Source organism: Spermophilus citellus (genome assembly GCF_964194105.1).
Source record: "Spermophilus citellus genome assembly, chromosome: 2".
Taxonomy (NCBI): Eukaryota; Metazoa; Chordata; class Mammalia; order Rodentia; family Sciuridae; genus Spermophilus; species Spermophilus citellus.
In genome coordinates this window covers 35,159,898-35,187,673 of record NC_138183.1, presented here as the reverse complement: position 1 = coordinate 35,187,673, position 27,776 = coordinate 35,159,898, and positions in this window count along the sequence as shown.

Genomic DNA, 27,776 nt, shown 5'->3' with positions numbered 1-27,776 from the left:
CAGCCACATCTGGCAGGGCCCCAGGGCTTGGGGGTTAATGGGGTCTCCTGGCAGGGAGCAAACTGCTGCCCTCTGGGCTGAGGAGACGAGGTGAGGCTGAGACTTTGAAAAATGAGTGGAAGAATTTTGTCACTTCATAAAACCAATGTCAGTGGGTGAATCATAAACCATCCAGGGACTGAGAGGGCCAGCAAGTCCTCCACCAGGGGTGAGCTCTGGGCCTCCTAGCCTGAGGGCTGTGGCTAGGTTTTTACAGGGCCATGAACCCGTGAACATGTGTGTAAATTTTTCTGTGCATACATGATTTCCCTGGGGTTATTTATGGTTCATACCTTTCATTAATTCTCAAAGGTTAGGAACTGCTGATCTGGCTCAACCCTTTTATCATACAGCGCAGAAAATTGTGGAGTCTTGGGGAGAGAAGGGATCAGTCACACTCCCCTGCTGAAGAAAAGGCAAAACTGGGTTTAGGAATCAGGAGACTCAGCTTCCTATTAGGATGGACCGGATCCTGGCTGTCTGACCTTGGGCTGGTCACCTCACTTCCCTGAGTGTTTTATTACATAAGCACTTAAGGAATTGTCGAGGGGTTAAAAAAGGAGTTCATGAAGCCGGGCATGGTGGCACAAGCCTGTAATCCCAGTAGCTCAGGAGGCTGAGGCAGGAGGATCGAGAGTTCAAAGCCAGTCTAAGCAAATTAGGTGCTAAGCAAATCAGTGTGACCCTGTCTCTAAATAAAATATAAAAAAGGACTGAGGATGTGGCTCAGTGGTTGTCTGTGAGTTAAATCCTGGTAACCCCCTCCCTGCAAAAAAAAAGTTAATGAACTTCAGCACCTACTCACAGTAGTGAGTAATTGATGCTCAATAAATATTCTTTGAATCACTGAGTTATTTTGAACATCATTCTTTTTAATCATCTTCTATTCATTCAACAAATATTTGTGTGTGTGTGTGTGTGTGTGTGTGTGTGTGTGTGTGTGTGTGGTGATGGGGATTGAACCCAGGGCCTTGTGCATGCAAGGCAAGCACTCTACCAACTGAGCTACATCCCCAGCCCTCAACAAACAGTTGAACAGTGAAGAAACTAGACCACTGTCACTGTTGTCACAGTGAGCTGTGAGAACATGGGTTCAAAAGGTGGGGGAGGGGGAGAATGAGGAAAAGCTTCCCAGAAGAGGCAACAATTAAGCTGAGGCCTGGAGGAGAAACAGGGGTTGGCCAGGAAAGATAGAGTTGGGGCATCATCTGAGGAATGGCATATGCAAAGGTCCAGGGGTCAAAGAAGTGCAATTCTTCAGGGAGGCCTAGACCAGGCTTGTTGTTTCAGTGGCTGAAGCCACCCTGAAAACAGACACAGCCAACACCTCCGCATCCCCTTCTCTTACCACCAGTTGATCTTTTAATCCATTTGCTTAGCATTGCCCCCTTTATACAAGAACATTTCTCCTCCCTGTTCATCTAGAGATGCGGCCTCCCTCTAGCTGGCCTCCCAGACTCTCACAGCTCCTTCTCTGTAGAGGAGAGGACGGCGGATGGGCTAGTGACTTGTCTCTGGTGATGCTGGGATCAGAGCCCAGGCGGGGCAGTCTGGAGAGCTCTTGTGAGGCAGACCATCGCCGGGTGGCTTGCTGGACTTCCTGGGTCACTGCCCAGCCAGGGACAGACAGCCTGAGCGGCCACCTCAGAGGTGATTAATGCGTGCCTCCCTTGGCTGGCCCTGGCTCTGCAGCCAAGTGCTGCTGTCATCTCTTTATTCTTCGGCTCCGCTATTATTGAAAATCAATAAGCCATCCAAGCCGAATGAAGTTCAGCGACTGGGACAGAGTCCATGAATCAAATAAAAACTAAATTATATTTAAAAAGGGAAATAGGCATAAGAAGCCTGCTCTGGTGGGCAGCTGGAGAGACTGGGGGTGCTTGGCCGGGAGGAAGGGCATTAGGACAGAAGGGCCTCTGGGAGCTCCTCACCCAGCCTCCTTGTTTTCCAGATAAGAAGAGGGGAGCGCAGACCAATTTCCCTTTGGCCTCACAATGAGAGCAAGAGCTGGCTCCAGACCCCAGCCTTGGGCCTCCCCAGGGCCCGTGGGTATTTTCCCTCTCCCAACTGGCCTCAAATCAATTAGAAGTGAGCCGAATTGAAGTGAATCTAAGAAGAATGCAAAGAGAAAGGGCTTAATTTTTCATGCCGTCTAATCTATCAGTCTTTTCCTTTATGATTTCTGCCTTTTATATTAGGCTTTCAAGTCCTGAGCAAAGATGTCCATGCTCAGCCAGAGAGCCACCAGAATAGCTCCTGAGCTCACCCAGGGCTGGTAACTGTTCCCGTTCCCCTGAACCAAGGTAGAAAGGCCTCCTCACACACCGGATGCCAACCAGGATTCTGAGAAGTGAAATTCTCACTAGTGAGATGGGATTCATCTAAAGGCTGCTCTGGGTGCCTCGAAAGGGTCCAACTGGTTTGTGCTCCAGAACAAACTTCAGTGGCATAAAAGGAATGAAATAAAATCCAGCCATCAACAATGTGAAATGTGCACTGTGTAACCTTCGAGAAAGAAGTTACCACACAGGCAGAGAAGTAGGAAAGTACAGGCTATGACCACATGCAAAACTAATTAATAAAATTAAACCGAGAAATGACCGAGGGGACAGAATTAGCCGACGAGAACATTCAGACAGCCATCATGATCCCTGGGTTCCACAGGTTCAGAGGGAAATGTGACCCTGATAAAGAGAAACAGAGGTTTTTAAAATATAAGACCCGAAGGGACCCAATGTGATATATTTATATATATTTGCTCAGTCTTGACACTTGAAACAACATGGATAAATCTCGAAAACACTGTGCTCAGTACCATTAAGAAATGCTAAAAAAGGTAAATCTATAGTAATAGAAAGCAGATTAGTGGTTGCCTAGGGTGGAGCGTGGGTAATTGTAAAGGGCATAAGGAAACTTTTAGGAGTTATACTTTTATCATAATTGTGGAGATGATTACAATACCAAATACTTTTGTTGAAGCTCATTATGTTGTGGGGATAGGGGTGAGGTTATAAAAGGGCAACATGAAGACTTGAAAATGGCAAAACTCATCAGGATCCCAACTGTGGTGATGGATTCATCAACCTACGCATGAGATAACATGGCACGGAACTAAACGCACACATGTGGATAGACACAGTACAGCCGGGGGCATTGGGTGCGAGAGGAGGACGTGCTCACTGTCCGTGTGTCCCAGCTGTGACTTTATATTACAGTGTTAAAACAAGTCAGCATTAGGGGAGACTGGGTAAAGGGTACCTGGGACCTTTCTGTAATGTTTCTTCCAATCACATGCAAATCTACAATTACCTTAGTAAAAATTTCAATGAACAACTCACTCTCATAAAAATGTGAATATGTAACAGATGTGATTCTGCAATCTGTATTTGGGGTGAAAATGGGAGTTCAAAACCCAATTTGAGTCAAATGTATGAAAGATGATATATCATGAGCTATGTAATGTTTTAAATAATCAATAAAAAAATAATTTAAAAAAAACTAGTATAAAATAAAAAAAAACTCACTCTCTTATACAAAGAGAATTGCTAATTTTTTTTAATGCAAATTATTCCTCAATGAAGCTGATTTTTAAAATATTATTTATGGTCCTCTAAAATGAAATTATGTTTCTCCTCATCACCTGCTCTTTCTTGTCTTTAAGAGGACTTTTGCAACTGGGTGCAGAGGCAAAAGTAATGTGGCCTGTAATCCCAGTGGCTTAGGAAGCTGAGGCAGGAGGATCATGAGTTCAGAGCCAGCCTCAGCAACTTAGCGAGGTGCTAAGCAACTCAGTGAGGCCCTGTCTCTAAATAAAATACAAAATAGGGCTGGGGATGTAGCTCAGTGGTAAGTGTCCCTGAGTTCAATCCCTGGTCCCCCCCTCAAAAAAAAAAAAAAGAGGACTTTTGCTCATTGATGATATGGACTATTATAAATTAGGGATGTGTAGGAGATCTGAATATTTTCTTCTCTTTTGTGGTGCTAAGGATTGAATTCAGGGTCTCATGCTTGCTAGTGACTATGTAGGTCACTGCGTGGAGGGGCACAGGAGCATTCTTCCCAACCCTCCCTGCTGCCAGGGCCTCTGACCAGCCAAGTCCATGAAGCTGCCTTGATCAGGGCCATTGATATGAAAATGTAGAAGCCTTGAAAAATCCTCTCCTGGCCATGACCTGGGGCTCTATCACTGATCTACATCCCCAGAGCCCCTGGGGATGCATTTTATTTTATTTTGAGACTGGTCTAGGCTGGCCTGAAACTTGCAAACCCTCTGCCTCAGCCTCCTGAGCAGCTGGAATTACAGGCAGGTGCTACCACACCCAGCTCTGTATGTTTTGCTTCATTTTTCTTTAACCCATAGTGAAAAATGATGGCTGGTTTTTCTATTATCCAAGGATAACTGGAAAAATTATGGGATGCACCTAAGATTTCATCCAAGGTTTGGAGAACCCTTGGATACATCTTGAAACCTTAGTAAAAAAAATTAAATGAACAACTCATTCTTTATAGGAACTAATTCAAAAGGACAGTGGGGAGAAAGAATGAACTTATTTTCTACTTGTATCTGAAAGAATTCCCCACGCAAAGACACTTCGCCGGGAGAATTCCAATTTTATTGCAAAAGGCTGTGTGCTTATATAGAACTACAGGGGAGATGGCAGGGCTTAGATAAATGGCAGGCCACCCGTTTATTGGCAAGTTCTTCCAGATATCAGCTCCCGAGCCCAGGAATTAATTCTCATTGGGGCTAAGGTTCCCCGCCAGCGAGATTTGAAATTGGCGCCAGCGGGAGAGTTCACACGGGCGGGAACTTTTCGCGCCACTGCAGAGAAGAAGAAGGTAGGAAGAAGAAGTCCTTAGGCGCCATGTTGGGGTTTTTTCTCTGGGGTACGGCTGCCGTTTATACTTTTCCCAATAGTATCCTATTGAATTTGGTCTGTTCAACGAGCCAGCTATGGTTTGTGACACTATGATGAGAAGATGTACTGTCCCATTATTACTTTTGAGAATTTAAAAATTTTTTGTCATGGCCTAACTTATCAACCCTTATAATAGAGATTTATCCTTTCTTAGCTATCCAGTACCCGGAACCCCTTTCTGTGTTTGGCATTAAGCGAGCCCAACACAGTCAGTCCTTTATTTTCATGAGCTCTGCATCTGCAGATTCAATCAGTTATGGATTTAAAAAAAGAAATCCTCTGTACTGAACATATACAGACTTTTGAAATCTGGTTATTATTCCCTGAACAATACAGCACAACTGCTATTTACATAGCATTGACATGGTATTAGGTTTTAGAAGTAACCTAGAGATTTAAAGTACAGAAGGGTCCCTGTAGGTCACTGCACGGAGGTGCACGGGAGCATCCTTCCCAACCCGCCCTGCTGCCAGGGCCTCTGACCAGCCAAGCCCATGCAGCTGCCTTGAGCAGGGTCATTGATATGAAGATGCAGAAGCTTTTAAAAATCCTCTCTTGGCCATGCACTAGGCAACACTGAGTTTCTGGGAAAACAGAAGCCGTGACAGTGGCAGAAACCTGGTGACCACTGCGTAAGTGCCACATCCAGGCACACCGGTGGTGGCCGCGGGGTGGGTCCTCCCAGGCTGGCTCGGGTGACGAAGTCCTGGCAGCTGCCTGGTCCCCCTTTTCAGTGCCTGCTTTCCAATCCTTATTGAAATTCTTCCTGACAACATCAGTGGAGGAAGACAGACAATAAACATAATAAATAAATGACACAGTACACTTGAAAGTAAGAAATCCTATAAAGAAAAAAGAAGATCGAGTATGAAAAATAGGAAATTCCAGGGAACTAAAGCAGGGTGGTCCGGGCCTCACCGAGAAGTGACATTGAACAAACTCAGAGGAGGTAGAGAGTGGGCCTGTGGCTCTCCAGAGGTCCACAGGAACAAAGGCCCCGAGACAGGAAGGCCTGGAGGACCCAAACCCAAAGGAGACACCTGTGGTTAGAGTGGTGAGTGTGCATAGAAGATAAGATCAGGGATGTCACAGGGAGTCAGGCACAGGGGACCCTAGGGGTAATTATAGGACCTTGATTCTTGCTGAATCACAAGGGTTTTGAGCAAAACCCTGCTGTACTCTGCCTTATATTTTAAGAGGGTCACTCTGGGCATCCATGAGTAACTGGGTACAGACAGATTAGGGTAGGTGTAAGAAGACTAGGTCATAGGCACTGACCAAGCAAGAGAAGGAGGCAGCTTAGACTCAGGTGGTAGGGCCAATAGGATTTGCTGCAAGGAGTCCAAATCGAGTCCCAAGTTCTGGCCCAAACCACTGGCAGATGGAGCTGTGCTTCATAGAGAGGAAGCATGGTGTGCAGGTGGCTTGGGGGAGGTGATGGACATCAGAAGTTGTAAATAGCTCTCTGTGCTGGACTGAATTGGTCTCTCTACTCCACTACTGCAAAAATTCACATGTTGAAGCCCTCACTCCCAATAGGATTGTATTGGGAAGCAGGGCTTTTAGGAGTGAGGTTTAGGTGAGGTCATGAGGGTGGAGCCCCCGTGATGGCTTTGATGTCCTTATAAGAAGAGATACCACAGGGCTCATTCATTCTCTCTCTCTCTCCCCAACATGTGAGGACACAGCAGGGCCCTCACCAGCACCTGGCCATGCAGGCACCTCCATCTCAACTTCCAGTCCCCAGAACTTTGAGAAATAGATTTCTATGGGGTGAGCCACACTCTCTGTAGTTATGGGAACCTGAGATGATACACACACTTTGATATCCAGGTGGAGATGCTGAGTTGACAGTTCAAATTCCAAGGGTGGGTCTCAGGGGCAACTTGGGGTGTGGATGTAAATTTGGGAATTGCCAACAACTAGACAGTTTTAAATCCATGACGCTGAGAGGGTGTGAACAGGGATGGTGGAGAAGAAGCATCCAAAGACCGAGCCCTGGGGCACAGCAGCTCTACCAAGTTGAAGGAAGAAGAGGAGGCAGAAAAGAAGATAGAAATAGCTTCCAGCAAAGGGGAAAGGGCAAGGGTGATTCCTGGGGACCAAGTGAAGGCAGATGCTCAGTTGTGTCAAACACTGTGGCAAAGTGGTGGAAGAGGATGAAGAATTTACCATGACCCTTCAAAGCATGAAGGTTATTGGCAAGGTCATATCTCGCCAGTTATTTCGTAGTATGAGGTCTTTCCCCCCAGTCTTGTGGGGTGTTGATAGGTCATTGTTGCTTTAATCCCAACCCTGGAATTTCCATAGCTTAGGTTCGGGCATGCATTAAGTACAAAGATGTTGTTGGGGTTTGAGGGACTGAAGGTGGGGCTGCTCCCCAAAGCAGCCCTTGTTAGCGTCGTGTGACTCTGGGTTTGTGCAGGGCTGGTGTGAAGGCTTCCCGTTTGTGTTTCAGGAGATGAACTGCAGGAGGAGTTTCCTCCCTCTGCTTCCCCTGTCTCAGGTGTGTGGACATCCTCTCAAATCCCGGAAATCAGTCTCCTGCTCACCTGGGTCTGCTGTGCTCTTGGGAGGGATGCTGTGTCTTCATCATTGTGTTAGTGACCATATGGGTTGGGTGGGAGTGTGAAGGGGAGTTCTAACCAGGTGACATTTTAAACTGGAAATCTCACTTAGAAATCTTAGGCTTTTTTTCCAGAAAGGCCAAATCACCTGTCTTCAAATTCCTTTGTGTCTGAGACATGGGCTCTGCCGATTTCAGACCTGCCGGCCTCCACAATCCCATGGGCCAATTCCTTAAGGTAAATCTCTTAGACAGATGATAGGCAGGCAGATACATACATAGACAGATGGAAAGACAGACAAACATCTCCTATTGGTTCTGTTTCTCTGGAGAATCCTGACTAGTACCATGAGCAAAAATAAAAGACCCAAGGACTCTGTCAGTGGGGCACTGCCACGTGGCCTGGGTACCACAGGGCTCCTTGGCTCACTGCCACAGGTGGCCATACACCTTGGCCTCTCAGCTTCTGGTTTTCTATCTCATCAATGAGGGTTGGACTGGATGATCCCCGAGGCCCTTCAATTTGAATATTCCAGGTGCCCTCAGATGCTGGGCTACTGAGAAGAAAACAGAAAGATGCATTTCCACCTTCCAGATTCATGATGGGCTGTGTCCACTCCATCCTCCACCATCCTTCAGGCAAGGATGTGGGGAACTAGTCAGGAGAAGGAACATGTGCAAAGGCACCGTGGTGGCACTTGCCATTTGTCTTCAAGGAAGAAAGGGGGCTCTGGGTGGTAGGATCAGTAGACTGTAGAAGGAGGGATTTTAACATGGTGCAGCCCTTTGTGGTTTCTGAAACCCTTTCACACCCTCCACATAACCATATCATACAAGCAATATTTGTACGTTTATTTTACAGAAAAGGAAACTGAGGCTCTAGGGCCACACTGCTGGAATTCAACAGGGCTGATATTTGGGGGGGGGGGGGTTGCAGTGATGAGAATAGAACCCGGGGCCTCTTTTACACCAGCAAATGCTTGCTCTACGGCTAAGCGCTTCCCCATACCACGGAGCCTTGGAGGCTGCATAACTGAGCACATCCGGTCACCGATTTTGCATTATCCTAATAACAAATGAGTATGTAATTCATTAGCCCAGCCACACTGTCATTCTGATTCCACAGTCAAAGTGATGGAAAAACCAATCCATCACTGTTTGATCCGAGGTGTTTTTATTTTGATCCCCCTCCCGCGGCCCCCTGGGAGAGCCTGGAGAAGAGCGTGTTTTGATTCTAACAGCGCTGTGTACATCCGTGCCAGCCTGCCTGTGCACAAGGTGAAGGGGAGATTATAACTTCATTCTCGCTTGGGGGCAACTGGTTATGTCTGGAAACATTTGAACATCCCATAAAGCTCATTTCTTTTGCAAATGAGCCAGATAACACAGAGCACTTCAAAGTGAAATTCCGTTGGGCTTTCCATCTGGCTGGCCTCTGGGGGAATGCAAAGTTGTGGGCTGCCTTTGTTAATCAGGTCCTAGGAGTTAGGATTTTATGCTGAAATACAAATAACCATGCATTTGTGGGGAACAAAGCCAAGATATGATCTCAACTGCATTTGGATTGAAATTTCCCACCTCCTGCTAACACTCTCCACTATCCACCCAGAGAGCAGGGAACATTCTCTTGCTCCCAGCTGTGCCCCTTCACCTCTGCACCTACGAAGGCAGGAGAGGTTAGGCATAGCCTGCTCACCCTCCTTGGAAGGCTGTGCACTCTTCGCTAGGATCCTTATCCTTTGAGACTTGCTGCCCGCTCTGTGCGTACTCACAGGTCTCCAGAGCACAGGTCCCTGGAGAATCCTGCAGAGCAGCTCAGCCCACTCCACTCTGCTCCTAGTGGAGAGGCCGGACAGCTCAAGATCCCATTTCCAGACTCCTGGGTGGCTGAGTCGTGGGTGTGGGGTAGGTGCCATGCATTGGGTAGATTGAAGGAGTTAGAAGTCAACAGTGATGAAGATGGCTTTTCCTGTGAGCTAGATCACAGAACCATGAGGTTTCCTGCAGCTGTGTTCCCCGTGCGATCTCTAGCTCCCTGCTCTCCAGAGCTTTCGGCAGCAGCGGCAGCCACAGTAGCTGTCCTGCTTTGGTATAGGCAGCACCCTCATGGTGCTCTCAGAGGCGATAGCAACCTGTGGGCGTCCTGGTGTCCTGAGTGGGTGATCCATGTTGTCCTGGGAGCTTCTGGTGAGCTGGCAGCCCAATCCAACCCTCCCACAGACTGGGCAGCACCCAACATCCTGGTAATGCCCTTCCTGCCCAGTGCCCCGGCAGCTTGGCTCCCTGGCTGAACCTCTGGACCTACCTTTCTTGGCTTTGACGGAAATTTGGTTCTCTCCTAAATACTTCTCAAGATTTTTTTTTTTTTTTTTTTTTTTTTGTCTTAAGATGTTTGGGGCAGAGAATTTGCCTGTCCTGAATCTTTGTCTCTGTTTCAAAGTTCCATAATAGCATCCACTCAGCCACCTCTGGTAACCCCTTCACCATGGGAATTAGAGTTCTTTTGGGAAATAGAACCAGTAGGACGTGCCCGTGCATGCGCACACACAAGTAGCACACAGGTGGTCCCCAACACAGGATGGTTTGATCTATGGTTGTCAGTTTGACAATAGCGTGGATGTGGTTAGCATTCGGTAGAAGTCATACTTTCAATTTTGAAAATTTTTTTTTTCCTGGGATAGCCATATGCAGTACAATGTTCTTTCTCGATGCTGGGCAGTGGTAATGACCTCCACTCGCAGCCAGCGGTCACAAGGGGAAATAACCAAGACTCTCCGTACTGTGTTCTGTGTACTGTGTTACTGAACCATGAAGATTGGTCCATCAAGGTCTCCAATACATTTCCAAATTCACCATATTTTCAACCCATGGTGGATTTACTGCATTTGTAACCCTATTGTAAGTTGGAGAAAGATGTGGGGGGGGTATGTCATGCATGTGTAAAGAAAGAGAGAGATTTTAAGGACTTGGCTAGTGTGGTTGTGTCCCCTCCTCTGCCCTTTCCTGGCTGGGTCCCACAGAGACTGCTCAGCCCCGCTGTAAGACTGTCCCCAGCAGTTCCCTCTAGCTCTGGTGGACTGAAGTGCCTGCTGTGCAGAACCCTGAGCTATCACCACCCTGGATTATGGAAGGATCAAGGGACTGGTTGAGTTGTCTATGGGACATGGCTCCAGAGAGGGCCAGAGTCACCATCAAAGGGTTGTCCCTGGGGTGGGCTGAGCAGAAGGCCGTTCTGTCCTCTTCTCCTGGAGACTCCCTGCCCCCCACCTGCTGCTCCACCCAGTCAGGACAGTGCAGCCTTCACGGTGCTGGTGGCTGCTGGTGACCTCAGCTGGTGCTGCCTGGCTGGTGCATATGTCGGTGGGTATGCGAAGCGGGGGGGGGGGGGGGGGGGCTGCCCTCACCCTATCCCACTGCCATTGGCTTGGCACCACTGAGAGTAAGAAGGGTGTCCTTTACCCACCACCTGCACCTCAGCAGGCTTGTCATCTTTAGAGAAGCTCCTCTCCCTTAGACCGGTTTCTGACCCTGTTGCTCCTCTGGCCATCAAACTCACAAGAATTGTTGAGAGTCTCAAGGAGAAAATGGAGAGTGAGCAGAGGTCTGGTCTTCTGCTACCTTCTTTGAGAACCAGGGTACTGGGTTGAAGGGCACAGGTTTGGAGCCAGACCTGGGTTTGAATCCTAGGATGCCCAGAATGTGTGTGGTTCTCTCTGGGCCTCAGCTGCTTGGATTGACAGCGGCTAGCCAATGCCCACCTGCCAAGGCCGTTTTGTGGATAGAGTGAGAAGGTCTTAAAGGAGGGCACTGCTATGCACACCCACAGCCTGGACCCACAGGAGCACTGGGGTGAACCAGGAGACACTCAACACTGGGACTGCATCAGATAAAGCATGTGGAAGTCACTGCGTGGCACTTGGCATACAGTAGGTACTTGGCACTGAATGGGCAGAGGATATGCAGCAGAGAGAACCACACCAGGCAGCCAGGCTCCCTGCCTCTCAGGCTGGGCTTGTTCCTCTGCTGGCCCTCGGGTACCTTGCCAATGTCAGCACTATGGAAGTCTCTGGCATGCCACCCTCACTTTTTCCTCTACCTAGCGGTGGGACCTCAGGCAAGTCATAGCTCAAGCCTCTGTCTCCCTTCGGCCACCCACAGCTTATGACTCTCAAATGTCAGCCTCTCAGGTATCTGGTGTCCTGGTCTCCTGGGCATAAATCATCAGGAAACTCACCCATGGCCTCAGAGTCCTGCTGACCTTTATGCATGCTAGCCCCCTGGTACTTGGCCTTAGCAGGGCCTTGACTGAGCATGTTCTGTCTAAATTACTCTCAGAAACCTAATCCCAGGTTGAGCAGAAATCTATGCAAAAAGCCCAAGGATGTGGCTTGATCGTGAAAGCAGTGAACATGGACACCATCCACAGCTCTTCTCCCCACCTGTGTCTGACTGGCTCCTTAAGCCACCAGGCGAGCAGCCACACATCCAGCAGAAACATCCTTTCTCCAGCTTGCTACAACGTGAGCTTGGGACTTCTGGCCACCCCCACACGCACATTGTTACAGAGGCACTGTGGGGTTGTGCCATAGTTAGGAATAATGCATTTAATATAGCCCACAAAAGGAGCCAGGAGGCATGTCTTGGGTCCCCAGTGCTGGAGCAGACATCTCTCTCCTGGATGCCTGGCTCCAACTGCTTCACTTTCCAACAGCTGCTCTGGCATAGCAGGAACACACCGACTGGCAGGAGGTCAAAGATGAGCTGAAGGACTTCCAGGCGCAAAGGACAAAAGACTCCAACATGTGAAGAGGGGTGAGCCGAGCTCCCCAGCCGCTGACTGAATGACCTGCCTGTTCAGCTGTGGGCACGTGGGGAGACAGAGGGGGCTGTCGCCTCCCAGCCTGGGCACTGGAACTTTCTGGGCCTTGATGTGATCTTTTGCTGATTCACAGTCAGCAGCCAGGGGATGATCACAGATCCTGGGGGCCGGGAGTGAGAGGGACTCATCTGCTCCGACTCCTTGGCTTCCGACACTGAGGCTCAGCGAGGAAGACACTTGACTTCAAATGTCAGTGTCCAAAGGCTGAGCCTGGGAGACTGGAAGATAAGTAACGCAAGGACCATCTGCCCAGCCCAGCTTCTCTCACGACAGCACCCAGCTCCAGTGTCTGGTGACAGCGTGAAGGCCCAGAGGAGGTGCCACTTCTCCTGATGGCATCTTGAATATGACAAACCCCAGAAGGAAATCCGCAACCCCTCCCTCCCTCCGTCTTTCCTTCCTCCTCTTTCCCTCCCTCCCAAACTTCTCTCTCTTTTTCTTTCTTCCTATCTTAAAAAAAAAAAAAAAAAAAAAAAGCCAAATCATTTCAAAAATATCCAAACTCAAGAATTGCCCGAGACACCTGGACCTCTTTAAAAGTTATTACAATTTCAATGAATAAGATGTATTTTAAAATATGTAAAACTGAGATTCCATTGTTAAGATCAGTCACTCATTAAAGAGTCTTTAAGATCATTTCTATATAATGACATTTTTTTAAAACCAAGGTAAATTTTTGAGTTTAGTTATATCATTTCCATATGGTTCTCCATAATTACATTCATTTGATGCTTTCTGAAGTCTCATAAATATCACCGAAAATATTCATCCCTTTCTGTGAGCTCAGGGTAGCCCGTATTCAGGATGCATTGAGCAAATACACATTCAGGGAAGAGGACAAGGAGTGAAGAAGCCAAGACACTATGTCGTACAACTCAGAGGTCCCCCGATTCCAAGACTTAGACTCCCAGCCGTTCTATTTCTTTAGCAAATTAGAAAGTTCTAATCACCCTGCACCCACACCCTGTGGTATGAACCCATGGGAGCATCCAAGGAGCCAGATACAGGGTGGGTCAGTACCGTCCTGCCGGACCTGGTGGACCCAATGCCCGCCCCCAACTTCCCAACCAATGAGCTCAGACCTGGTGGTCTCTGGCCTTCAGTGACAACATCGGAATAGAGTAGGGATGAGCCAAGCTCTTTATGGAAGCTCTCAGCCCTGACAGTCTCAGCTGCCAGACTCAAAAGGCAAAGCAAGACCAGTGCTTTCCGCTCCGTCAGCCGAGCAGGTGGCCCGCTAGCCGGGCCTTAGTGGCTCCTCCTGCACTCTCGCTTGGTTGGCGATGTCGGAGGATGGCTTGGGAAGCAGCTCCAGCAGATTGGCCTCACAGATGAATTCCCCACTGCCATGCCAATGGGAAGCCAGCAGAGGCGGGTGGCCAGGGTGGGCAGCTCGGGAGGCGGAGCAGGTGGCCTTGGCACAGCAGGTCCTGGTGAGTGGCGTCTGGGTGTTGTTCTGGGGGCTGCCAGGCGGTTGGAGAACGAGTAGGGAATGCAGGCATGATGTGCTCAGCCATGATGGGGACCACGGTGCGGGGGTGCGTGTCAGGCAGGCTCTGGGGGGCCCTGGGATTGCTGCCTGTGCCCTGGGCAGTAGGCAATGCAGTTAAATAGAAAAGTCAGGGGCCAAGTTCTGTGTGCAGAGGGGGGCTGGCCTACCAGGCAGGAGGGGATGAATGATAGGAGGTCACCTGCCTGAGGACAAGGAGGCAAGCGGGGAAGACAAGCCCTGAGTGGAAAGGGAAGGAACTCAGGGTTGTATCAAGGCCCGTCCCAGTGACCCTGCCCATGTTTCCATCCCTCTCTGGGCCTTGTTTTCCCTGGCAATGTGAAGGGGGTGACTGCCCCCACCCCATTCTGTCCTATCCACAGGAATCCTGTGAGAAGGCAAAAGAATAAGCCAGATAATGGATGCCCAAGGGCTTGTGAATGGCCAGGGCTGGGGTGAGCCTCTCTGGCCCTTGGCCTCCCTGGATGCCAGCCTGTGGTCACTCCACAATATCTTTGTGACGGACTTTAGTAGAGGCAATAAGTTGGGAAGTGGTGGCTGTACTTCCATCCCACTCACCTGGAAAAAAATTATGAAAGACTTTAAAATGGGAGAAAAAAAGAAAAGACCGCTGGACGTACTTGTAGAACACTTTTGGAGTTATCTGCTCCTCTCATTGTTTCTGAGCTACCTCACAACTTCATAAATCATAGAGAACCAATAACAATGCAAATGATTCCTGTCCATAGAAATGCAAATGAATTCTGTCCATTGATTGATTATTGCTGCGTAGATATTGACTACTTTTGTACCTATTTGGAGATCCTTGACTGCCTTTGTGTGCAGTTCTGTTTGAACTGATCATAACAGATGATGGGTCTGCTCATTCATTAAGTGAGTTAATAAAGTATTTGACCCACATTCATGTTATATTTGTATGAGAATCATCCTCTCCGTTTTCTAATGCTGCAAAACAAATCATAACAAGTTTATCAGCTTAAAACAACACTCATTTTTCAGTTCATAGCTCTGTAGGGCAGAAGTCCAAGCAGGACATGACTGGATCATCCACTCTGGTCTGCTGAAATGAAGATGTCCACCAGGCTGCACTGCCGTCTGGAGTCTTTGAGGGAAAAGATTCTCTTCTGAGCTCATTCAGGTTGTTGGCCAAGTTCAACTCTTGGAGGCTGTGGGGCCAAGATCCTTGTTTTCTCTCTAGCTGACAGCTGTGGCCACACTCAGCAACTACAGGCCACCCCTGTCCAGCAGCCGTTCATAGCAGCACTTTGCTTTCTTTCTGGCCAGATGGACTGTGTCTCAGTGGCTTCTTCCTCTGTGGCCGGCCACCCTGAGAAAATGCTCTGATTTTGAGGGATTAGCTGATAAAGTCAGGGCCACCCAGAATCATCTCTCTTTTTGCCATATAACATAGCACAGTTACAGGAGTGACATACCATATTCATAGACTCCACCACACTCCTCAGGAGGACATTATGTAAGGGTGAGGGTTACCGAGGGTTACAAGTCTGGCTACCACAGTCATGACTTTACCTTTAATAAAATCCTTTAAGACAATTTACACAAAACCTGGAAGATCTTTAAGAACGAGAACAGGCTGGTGGAGACTATGAAAGGGGTAAAGCCCTCTCCTATAGGTCACCTCTTGGTGCTGCCATTGACTCAAGCCTTTACTTATTTTAAAGATCAGCTTGACTATAGTCAATTTTGACTGTGTTGAGTTTGGCTGTCTCTCCAACCAGATTTGGAAAAACAGTCCCTAGTCTTACCCATGTCTTACCTGTTCTGTAGCCCTAAAAGCAAGCTCTAGTGAGTGGTTTGTGGTCAGGGTAGGTATTAGGCTGTTTTCTTTTGCTGTGACAAAAAATACCCGAAGCTGAATATTGTATAAAGTCAAAAAGTTTTAGCTATAGTTTTGGAGGCTAAAATTTCTAGATTGAATGGCCCCATCTGTTCAGCCCCTGATGAAGGCCTTATTGGAAGGGTCACAACATGGTGGAGAAGCAAAGAGGAAACTGACCATGTGTAGAAGGAGTCCAGCACCCAAAGTTACAAAGACTTTGTAACAACCCACTCTCAGGAGAACTCACTCACTCCAGGAGACCAGCATAGTCCTTTCTGTGAGCTGTACTCCATGTGACCTATTCACCTTCCACTAGGCCCTGCCTCTTACAGTTTCCATCACCTCTCATGTCACCCCACTGGGAGCCAAGCTTCTAGCACTGAACCCCGGTGGGGGGGCGGGGGGACAAACTTTACCCATACCCAAGCCATAGCAGGGTGTGAGAGATTTGCCTCTTTATCTTGCTTCCCCCTCTAGTTAATATAAAAATGAAACTAACAGAAGAGTATCTTGGAGAAAGGGATCCAGAGAGTTTCCAACAATGATCACAGTATTGGTCAAATCATAGTACTGCTCATTAGATCACATTCCCAGAAATGGGACAGAGTGATTCTGATTCCTGTTTGCTATGACAGTTCAACTTCAGGGTGAGCAGAGAACATGAGAGAGCCACTGAATTTTTTTTTTTTTTTAAAGAGAGAGTGAGAGAGGGGAGAGAGAGAGAGAGAGAGAGAGAGAGAGAGAGAGAGAGAGAGAGAATTTTTAATATTTATTTTTTAGTTCTCGGTGGACACAACATCTTTGTTGGTATGTGGTGCTGAGGATCGAACCAGGGCCGCACGCATGCCAGTCGAGCGCGCTACCACTTGAGCCACATCCCCAGCCCGAGCCACTGAATTTTCTATCTGATTTACTTTGTGGCTTCTGCCTCAGACTCTCTGTTGGAGGAAACTCTGGAACCCCTCCCCCATTCCATCTTTGCCTCTGAGCTTTAGCATATGCTGTTCCTTTTGCTTGGCATTTTCCTTCTCTTTAACCTCCACAAAGAGACTTCTATTCATTCTTTAACAACCAGCTTAAATGTCACGTCTTCTGAGAAAACTTCCTTCAGAGGCATCACAGCATAGCAATGGAAATGGGCTTTGAATGGCTGTTGGAATTTTGCTTCTGCTTTTTCCAAGCTGTGCAGCCCCAGACAAATTATAAACATGCTCTGAGTCTTTGTTTCCTCATCTGTGAAATGAGTCCAATGCAATCCTTGATGGTAGAGCCCTTCTCAGTGACTGACACACAGAATAATTATATGCTCAGAGACCATATATTGTTTGCTTTCGACGTGCTGGGCACTGCTAAATGCTTTATATGCACTTTTTCATTCAGTTTGCCCAATGACCCAATAAATTATTATCCCATTCTTCAGATGAAGAAGCTGAGATTTGCAGCTATTATGAAGACAAACAACAAAAAGTGTTGTTGAGGATGTGGGGAAAATGGTACACTCAAACACTGCTGGTGAGACAGCAAATCGGTGCAGCCAATATGGAAAGCAGTATGGAGATTCCTTGGAAAAGTGGGAATGGAACCACCATTTGACTCAGCTATCCCTCTCCTTGGTCTATACCCAAAGGACTTAAAAACAGCACACTACAGGGACACACCCACATAAACAACATCAATTGTTTATAGCAGCATAATTCACAATAATTAAACTGTGGAACCAACCTAGATGCCCTTAATAGATGAATGGATTAAAAAATGTGGCATATATACACAGTGGAATATTTCTTAACAATAAAAGAGAATATGGGGCTGGGGATGTGGCTCAGCGGTAGCGCGCTCACCTGGCATGCGTGCGGCCCGGGTTCAATCCTCAGCACCACATACCAACAAAGATGTTGTGTCCACAGATAACTAAAAAATAAATATTAAAAAAATTCTCTCTCTCTCTCTCTCACACACACACACTCTCTCTCTCTCTCTCTCTCTCTCTCTCTCTCTCTCTCTTACTCTCTCTTTAAAAAAAAGAGAGAATAAAATCATGGCATTTGCAAGTAAATGGATGGAGTTAGAGAAAATAATGCTAAGTGAAGTTAGCCAATCCAAAAAAAAAAAAAAAAAAACAAATGCTGAAGATTTTCTCTGATATAAGGAGGCTGATTCATAGTGGGGTAGGGAGGGGGAGCATGGGAGGAATAGATGAACTCTAGATAGGGCAGAGGAGTGGGAAGGGGAGGGACGGGGCATGGGGTTAAAAATGATGGTGGAATGTGATGATTATTATTATCCAAAGTACATATATGAAGACACGAATTGGAGTGAATATACTATGCTACAAGCAGACACATGAAAAATTGTGCTCTACATGTGTAATCATCACATTCCACCATCATTTTATGTGTAATAAGAATTGTAATGCATTCTTCTGTCATATACAAATAAAAAAATTAATTAAAAAACAAAGAAGCTGAGATTTAAGAGGCTGAACCCAGTCTTATCTGTCCCAAAGCCTGTGCTCTTAACCATGATGCCATATTGGTTTTCAGAAGGCACACAAGCAATTGTCTTCCCCACCATGCCTACCTCTGGACTATCACAATTGCACACCCCTTCTCTGTGTCCCCATAGCCTCTGTATATCCAGTGCCACTGTATGACCATGAAAGACACAGTGTCAGTTCTTTCCATATGTTTCTGTCTCTTCCAGCCCCCAGCATGGAATCTGACCCAGAGCTAGCTTAGAGCACCTGTTGTGCAAATGGATTAATGAGTCATCTTGAGGTAGGTTTTTTTTTTTTTAAGTAAGTGATCAGAGTATGATTTATATAATGAAATGACTCGGACTCACACATTAAAAAGAGAGTCAGGACTGCCCCTTCCACTCCTCTCTCCCCTCCTATCATGGCTGTATCTCAGCCGAAGCTACAGGCCCCATAGGAATCCAGCAACAGGCAGATAAAAACATCAAGGCCGCCCAGCTTCACGCCAGACCCTGGAATTTAATTTAACTGCTACAGACAGTGGCATTGACATGCTCCGGGGCTCCCAGAGCAGCCCGGGGACAGCTGGGAACAGCTGTGAAGGGTCTGATTCACACCTCCCGAGTCCCCAGGGAACCGCAGAGGCAGGGCCCTGGAAACCATTCCAGGCAACAGCTCTCAGCTTGGGAGGGTGGCTGTGGTCACCCAGGGAGCCCCTGTGGAGCCCAGGGATTCCCCCAAAGGCACAAGCCTTCCCCAGCTTTGATGAGCAGCCTTCAGGACATTAAGGACACATGTGACTGCTGCATTTGGGGCTTGAGGGCGCCCTCTGCCCTCTCCCACTCCTCGGGGTGCAAAGCCACAGCTGAGGGGAGACGGGCAGCCAAGGGCTCCCCCCCCCAGCTCTAGATACCGTCCCCACTTTGTCATTTCTATATTAAATTCTGACTTTGTCATATTAAACCGTGACTATTTTTAGATTAAACTATGACTCTTCCATATTAAACTCTGATTCCGCCAGCAGATAGTTCAGTGACAAAAACAACTTTTAAAGCGAAACAAATACGGAACACGTTTTTTTTTTTGTGATCTTTTTAATAATTTTCTATTAGCAGCCGAGTTTCGCCCTGACCTCATTTCATTTATCGATTAAAATTACACTTTCTAATTCACCATGCGTTTTGGTTTATAGGCTGAAGCACTTTGGAGCTTTTCTCTCTACCTCGGCCTGGGAATCACATTTTCTGTGCTTGCTTATTTGACAGCACAATGTACTCCCGTCAATTCGATGAAATGGAAAGACGTGTTTGTTTATTGAGTACTTATGGTAGCCAGGGCTCTAGGGTGAGTGATTCCTGGAGAAAGAGTTGTGTTAGGAAGAAAAGGTAGCCTCCAGTAACTCATGATTAACTAAAAGAGTGAAATCATTAACAGATCATTAAAAACAAGGTTGTAAAAGGAAAATAAGGAAAGGAAGAAGGAAAGAAAAGGTTTAACTACATAAATATCTGAAATGTCAGGGAGGCAAAAGATATCATCAATAAAACTAAAGTGCAAATGACAAATTCGAAAAGAGCATTTTCCACATTTACTACGTATTAAAGGTTAATCATGTTAGTGTATAAAGAACTTTCTACAACTCAATTAAAAAGGAAAAAAAACAACCTCGTGGTAAATGTGAAGACTTGAACTAGAAATTCCCTTAAAAGACACCATGCTGAAACTAACGAAGAAACACAGAGTAAGACAACAAGAATATATTTTCATTTATCAGATTAGCAAGATACTGCTAAAGATTAATAAAACTTAATGTTTTAAGGGAAATATATATTCACTTGGGAAGAGGGTAAATTGGGACACCGTTTTAAAGGCAATTTGGCAGACTCTTATCAAAGACTAAAATGTGAATCTCCATTGACCCAGACATTCCATTTCTAGAAATTTATTCTGCAGACTTTCTCATTAAACTGCACAAAGATACACACGTTCAAGGTTGTTCGCTGCAGCTGTTTCTGCAAGTGGGAAATTTGAAACATATGTCCATTAAAAGATGTGCTAGATGAATTAAAATACAGTCATAAAAGGTAACGTGTCTATGTTAAGAAGGGTTGATATGGAAAGATAACAAAGTATATTAAGTGAAAAAGCAAGAAACGAGATAGTATGTATAACATACTCACAATTATGCAAAAAGCTGAGACATAGGTATACACATGCCTATGGCGGCATATGCATTTAGAAGGTCTGGAAGGACAGACACTATGACAGTGGTTGTTTTTGAGGAGCTACAATCTTGAATGGCTCTCAAGATTTACTATGTGCATCTCTTTTTTGTTTGAATTATTTATAATGAGAGGAATTACAAAAATTTTAAAGAATGTGCTCTAACTTGCTTTGCTGATTCCTGTCTCCTAAGCCTCTTCCCAAACACCATTTGGCTCACCAGGTTGATTTGCTGGGCAAAGACTGGTGGGTGCTGCCCCACGGTCCACTGGAAGACTCCTAATTGTCTAGTTCATGTGATGAGCTGATTATGAAGATGGGGAACACAAGTGGAATTGTGGGGAGGGAGCTGGGAGGAGGAGTGTGGTTGTGGACCTGTCCAGGGAGGTGCCGGGAGACACTGATGGAAATGGTCGGCAGACAGGTGATTGTCATGCTTAAAGTCTGGGAGGAGCTCTTGGGAGTCCTCAGCTTGTAGGTGACCACTAAGGATGGAGGACAGAGAGGTATACAGCAAGAGGAGAGGATGCCTCTTCATGGGTACTTTAGAGCCACACTGGTCATCTTTGTGTGCCTCCAATTCATCCAACTTAGGCATTTATATAATTTGAGACTTTATGTTTTTCGCATCCATTTTTCTTTTATCACTCGGTAATGACCACGGTTAACCCTAGTAGTGCTTTTGGCACTAATTTTGTCTAAATATCTATGCTGCCTTTCTTTTGGTCAATATTTGCCTAGAATCGATAGCATAGGGCCTACAAGAATTTCAATCTAAGAATCTCTGTTGTCTCATCAGATAGTTCAGTCTATTTATATATATTGTTTCTATATATACAAATATGTGAATTTATATTATCTTATTTAAAGCTTTTCCTTAAAGCCTTTTCCCTGAATTATTTTTCCTTCTATCTATGGGATTGAATTTTCTTTTATTACATGTTTGCCTGACGCTCATTCGGAGATAACACATACTATTTGTATTGGTAAACCTTGAATTTTTTTTTTTTTTTGTACTAGGAATTGAACCCAGGGGCACTTAACCACTGAGCCACATTCCCAGTCCTATTTTGTAATTTATTAGAGACAGGGTCTCACTGAGTTGCTTAGGGCCTTACTAAGTTGCTGATGCTGGCTTTGAACTCACGATTCTCCTGCCTCAGCCTCCCAAGCTGCTGCGCCTGGCTCCTTGATTCTTTTAATGTGCATATTGGATGAAATTAATCACTGTATCTTCTTTTCAGAACTTGGTTCTACCCTGCCCCTCCCATTTTATAGCTGTCTGGTATCTTAGGCACCTTATAAGAGGTACCTTATAAGGTGCTCCAGATTATAATTAGCATCGCATCCATTCAGTGCAGGGTTAGATTTAACTGCACATTTACTCTTTTGTTTCTGACGCAGCTTCTTATATTCTACTTCTCTTTTCTGGGTTTGAATTTCTTTTTCTTGAAATACATTCTAGCATAATTCTTGCAGAAAGGGTTTATTGGAAGTAACTCTTAGTGTTTCTCTGAAAATGCTTTTATTCCAACCTCTTTTGAAGTCTAATTAGTTTTAGGTTTGGGGGGGATTTTTTTTCTTTGTTTTTAGTGGATGGGTGAGTTACAGAATTGTAGAATGATCCCAGACAAACAGGAGTTGTGGGAGTTCATTACCACTAGATCTGCCTTACAAGAAATGCAACAGAAGGTTCTTCAAGTAAAAAGAAAGGGGGCTGATTGACGACATGAAGACAGAGGAAAATATAAAACTCACTGCAAAGGTAAGAATGTAGTCAAACTCAGAATAATACTACAGGGGTGTTGCACACATAAAAAAAATCCTTTTAACAGTATAAATGCTAAAAGACAAAGGATTAAATATAATTATAGCTATAATAATTTGTTAATGGATATGTGACGTACAAAAAGTATAAATTGTAATATCAAAAATAAAACATAACGGGGGAGAGGAAGTAAAAACAGAGAATTTGGTCAAAATTAAGTGGTTGATAGCTTAAACTGTCAAAATTATAATATATTTATGTAAGTCTCGTGACACTCACAAGAAAAAAAAAAACCTATAGTAGATATGCAAAGGAAAAAGAACCAAAACACACTTCTACAAAGAAAAATCATCAAATCATGAAGGAGGACAGCAGGAGAAGATGAAGGAGCAGAGAACTACCACAGTCAGAAAGCAACTAACAGATGTCAGTAATAAATTCTTACCTCTCAACAATTATTTTAAACATAAATGGGTTAAATTCTCAAATCAAAAGAAAAAGTGACTGACTGACTGGTTAAAAAAACAAAAGCAAAGATCAAGATACAACTTCATGCTGCCTCAAGGGATTTACTTAACCCCCCCAATCCTGTGATTGGACCCAGGGCTTCACACACGCTGCACAAGCACTTAACCACTGAGCTACATCCACAGCTGAGAGATTGACTTTAGATTTAAGGATGATCATAGGCTGAAAGTGAAGGTATAAAAAAATTACTACATGCAAACAGTAATCATCAAAGAGAAGAGATGGCTATACATTTTTTTTATATCTTTATTTTATTTGTTCATTTTTATGTGGTGCTGGAGATCCAACCAAGTGTCTCATGCATGCTAGGCAAGTGCTCTGCCACTGAGCCACAGCCCCGGCCTAAGATGGCTATACTTATATTAGACAAAATAGACTTAAGTAAAAAACTGTCACAAGAGACAAAGAAGGTTATTATATGATGATAAAGGAAATGATTATCTAAAGGATATGGCAATATAAATAAATATGTACCCAAATATCAGAGCAAATATTAGCAGAACTGAAGGGAGAAATAGACAGTACTGCATTAGTTGTAGGGAACTTTAATATCCCACTTTCAAGACACATCCCCCAGACAGACTTGAACAACATACCACCCTGGCAGACACACACGGAGCTCTCCATCCACCGACAACAGAAGATCCGTTTTCTCTCTTGCACACACAAAACATGCTCCAGGATAGATCATATGTTAGGCCACAAAACAAGTCTTAGAAAAATTAAGAAAAATGAAATCACATCCAGTATCTTTTTTGATCACAAAGATATAAAATGAGGAACAATAGGAAAAAAATGGAAAATTCCCAAGGGTGTAGGAATTACACCACATACTTTTGAACAACCCAATGGGTCAAAGAAAAAAAATCAAAAGGAAAATAAAAAGGTAACTTCAGACACCAAAGTTTATAGGATGCAGCAAAAACAATTTAAAGAGTGAAGTTTTTATGGATAAAAGAAGGGAGCTGGAGGCATCCCACTACCAACTACAAAGCTACAGTTATCAAAACAGCATGACTGTGGCCCTGACAAACACATAGACCAAGGGTACAGAATAGAGAGTCCAGAAATAAATCCACACATTTCTGGTCAATTCATTTTTGACAAAGGTGTCAAGAGCACACAATGGGGAAAGGGCAGTCTCTTCAACAAATGGTGTTGGAAAAACTGGATGTCCACATGCAGAAGAGTGAAATTGAACCCTTAGCTCACATCATGTTAAAAAATAGATTCAAAATGGATTAGAGACTTAAATGTAAGGCCTGAAACTATAAAACTACCCAAAGAAAACTTCTTTTTTTCCGTGGGTTGGGGGGCGGGTACTGGAGATTGAACTCAGGAGTGCTTTACCACTGAGCCGCATCCTCAGCCCTTTTTATTTTTTATTTTGAGTCAGGGTCTTGCTAAGTTGCTGGGGCTGGCCTTGTGATGCTCCTGCCTCAGCCTCCAGAGAGACTGGGTTTACAGGTGTGCACCACCACACCCAGACAGAAAAAGACTCTTAACATTGTCTGGGAAATTATTTTTTGAATGGGAGCCCCAAAGCCCAGGTAATAAAAATAAAAATGGGCAAATGGGACTAAATCAAACTAAAAAAACTTTTATACAGCAAAGGAAACTATTAACAGAGAGAGGAGACAACCCACTGGATGGAAAAAAATATTTGCAAATTGTACATCATTAAGGAGTTAACATCCAAATATATATAAGAAACCCATACAATTGAATAGCAAGGAAACAAATAACACCATTAAAGAGTGGGCAAGGGCCAGGCATGGTGGAACAAGCCTGCAATCCCAGCAACTCAGGAGGCTGAGACAGGAGGATCGCAAGTTCAAAGCCAGCCTCAGAAATGGCAAGGCACTAAGCAACTCAGTGAGACCTTGTCTCTAAATTAAATACAAAATAGGGCTGGGGATGTGGCTCACTGGTCAAGTGCCCCTGAGTTCAATCCCCGGTGCCAAAAAAAATTTTTTTAAAGTGGGCAAAGGGCTGGGGTTGTGGCTCTGTGGTAGAGCACTGGCCTAGCACGTGTGAGGCACTGGGTTTGATCCTCAGCACCACATAAAAGTAAATAAATTAAAGGTATTGTGTCCACCTACAACTGAAAAAAACAAAATAGAATAAGTGGACAAAGGACTTAAATCAAAAGACAGGGCTGGGGATGTGGCTCGAGCGGTAGCGCGCTTGCCTGGCATGCATGCGGCCCAGGTTCGATCCTCAGCACCACATACAGACAAGGATGTTGTGTCCGCCAAGAACTGAAAAATAAATATTAAAAAAAAAAGACAAAGAGTGGCTCTAAAGAAGCCATACAAAGACCAACAGGCACATGAAAAAATGCTCAGCATCACTAACCATCAGGGAAATGCAAATTAAGAGTACAATGAGGTATCACCTCACACCTGTTAGAATGGCTGTTATCCAAAAAACGAAGATGACAGGTGTTAGTGAGGATGTGGAGAAAAGGGACCCTGGGACCCTGGGACTGCACTGAACCCACCTGGACAATCTCAGATAATCTTCCCTCTTTAAAGTCCTTAACCCTAACCACATCTGCAAAGTCCCTTTTGTCACATAAGGTAACAAGTTCCCAGGCTCCAGGGATCAGAGTGTGGACCCCTGCCAGGGGCCATGCTCCCGTCCAGCTCAGTAAGTATTTTAGCCACTCGAATGAGTCCAGATCAAGTGCATGGGAGCGGTCAGGGGAGAAGGTCCAGGTGTTCCCCAGAAGGAAAGGGAGAGAAAAACCCAGAGCCAGATGCTGCCGGAGTGCATTTGGAGTATGCAAGCAGTTCGGTGGTGGGTGAACAAGGGGGCATGGTTGAGATGAGGGCAAAGATGGTCTATAGGCATCTTAGGAGGGCCTTAACACCAGGTGCGGGCATTCTCTCTCTAGGCACAGGCTCTGAGCAGGCTGCAGGTGGGATGCGCACAATCCTGAAAAGTAAGCATGGCGGCAGGGGCGGGGGGTGCCCGTGGTGCCTTGTGACACCGGTCAACCCACTGAATTGGGCTGTGAGGAGCTGGGGGCTAGGGCAAAAGTGGGCACATGCCAGCTTCTGTCCTTATGTTTTCTCTCTTCAGGTCTCTAAAGCCAACATTCTGCAAGAGCCCCCTGGGCTGCATGTTGAGGGAAGAAGTGGTTGGAAAACAGAGTAGATCACTGTAGTAGGAGGAGTCTCAGTTTGCCCCTCCACCACAGAGGGGAAGGGAGCAGACCCCTGGCAGCCATGGCACTTGGCCATTGAGAACCCGAAAGTAGGGGGCTGGGGATGTGGCTCAGAGGTAGCGCGCTTGCCTAGCATGCCTGAGGCACTGGGTTCAATCCTCAGCACCACATAAAAGTAAAGTAAAGGTATTGCATCCACTAAAAAATAAAAACTAAGAACCAACGAGCCTGGAAGTCCCACGGGAAAAAACCAACAAGGCTGCCGTGTCCTATTCCAGAATGTTTAGAAACCTTCTCAAGACGAGGGGGGCAACACCTTGGAGGCTAGGGAAGTGGCCTTGGCTCTGGAGAAGAACCTAGATCAAGCCATTTTGGATCTTTGTGCCTTGGATCCTACCCATACAGACCCACATCTCCGTGACTTTCTGGAGAACCACTTCCTTGAAGAGGAGGTGAAGCTCATCAAGAAGATAGGGGACCACTCGACTAACCTCCTAGTCTCTGGCGGGCCCCCAGGCTGGCCTGGGTGAGTGTCTTTTTGAAGGACTCATCCGCAAGTGTGACTAGAGCCCTGCAGCACTGTGGCCTCTGATGGGGCTCCTTTGCATCTACAGGCATCAGGACTTTGGCCTGAGCCTCTCCCTCTAACCCCTAAGCAGCTTTTTAACCACCATGGAGCCCCTCCCAAGCCTTGGACCTAATAAAAATAAAGCTTTATCCAGCAAAAATATAAATAAATAAATAAATATTGAAAGGACCTGGGAGTCTGGGGCTGGGCTGTGGCTCAGTGATAGAGCACTTCCCTCCACCATGTGTGACACATTGGGTTCCATCCTTAGCACCACATAAAAGTAAATAAACAAAATAAAGGTGTTGTGTCCATCTACAAATAAAAAAAAATCAAAAAAATAAAAGAACCTAGGAGTCTGCCTTCCAAGACTGGACCATATAATGATGAAGGTCATTGGCAGGGATCCATCCATGAACAGTCATCCCTGGCCAGACGGAGACTGATCCTCCATCCCTGCTTCATGACCTTCTGCAGCTGCTCCATGCCTGCTCATTTTCCAAACACGTTCCTCTAGCTTCCCATTAATTCTGTAAACCCAATTATCCTTCCAATAGATTCTTTAAAATAGATTTTTGCTAAAGCTTAGTTCATTTTGCCTGCAATGGGAGAACTCAGATGGAGTCGGTGACTCTTGCGATAAGCCTGAGCCAAACTAAAGAGTCCTCCCCAACTCCTAAAGGACCCAGATTCTCTAGTGAAGGACATGGGCACCAGCTGAGGGTGCAGACTGACTTCTGAGTTTCTCATCATCCAGAGACACTGGTTCTCATCAGCCCAGGTACCAACAATGAAGATGTCCCTTCACCCCCTGCACCCAAGTCCTTGCCGGGGCATCTTGTTGCAAGACGCAGGCATGAGTTTGTGAATCAATTGCAAATAGCACCTGCACGAGTGTTATGGTTTAGATGTGAGGGGTCCCCCAAAAGCTCACGTGTGAGAAGAAGGTTCAGAGGAGAAATGATTGGGTTATAAGAATCTTAACCCCGTTAGTGAATTAATCCCCTGATAGGGATCAACTGAGTGGCAACTGAAGTAATAGGGTGTGGGCTGGAGGAGGTGGACATTGGGGCGAGGCTTTGGGGTATATATTTGTATCTGGCAAGTGGAGACCTCTCTCTCTGCTTCCTGGTCATGATGTGCGCTGCTTCCCCCCACCATACTCTTCCACCATGATGTTCAGCCTCAATTCGAGCCCCAAGGAAAGGAGCCATCCCTCTATGGACGAAGATCTCTGGCACCTTGAGCCCTTTGCAGTTGTTCTGGTCAGGTCTTTTAGTCACAGCAG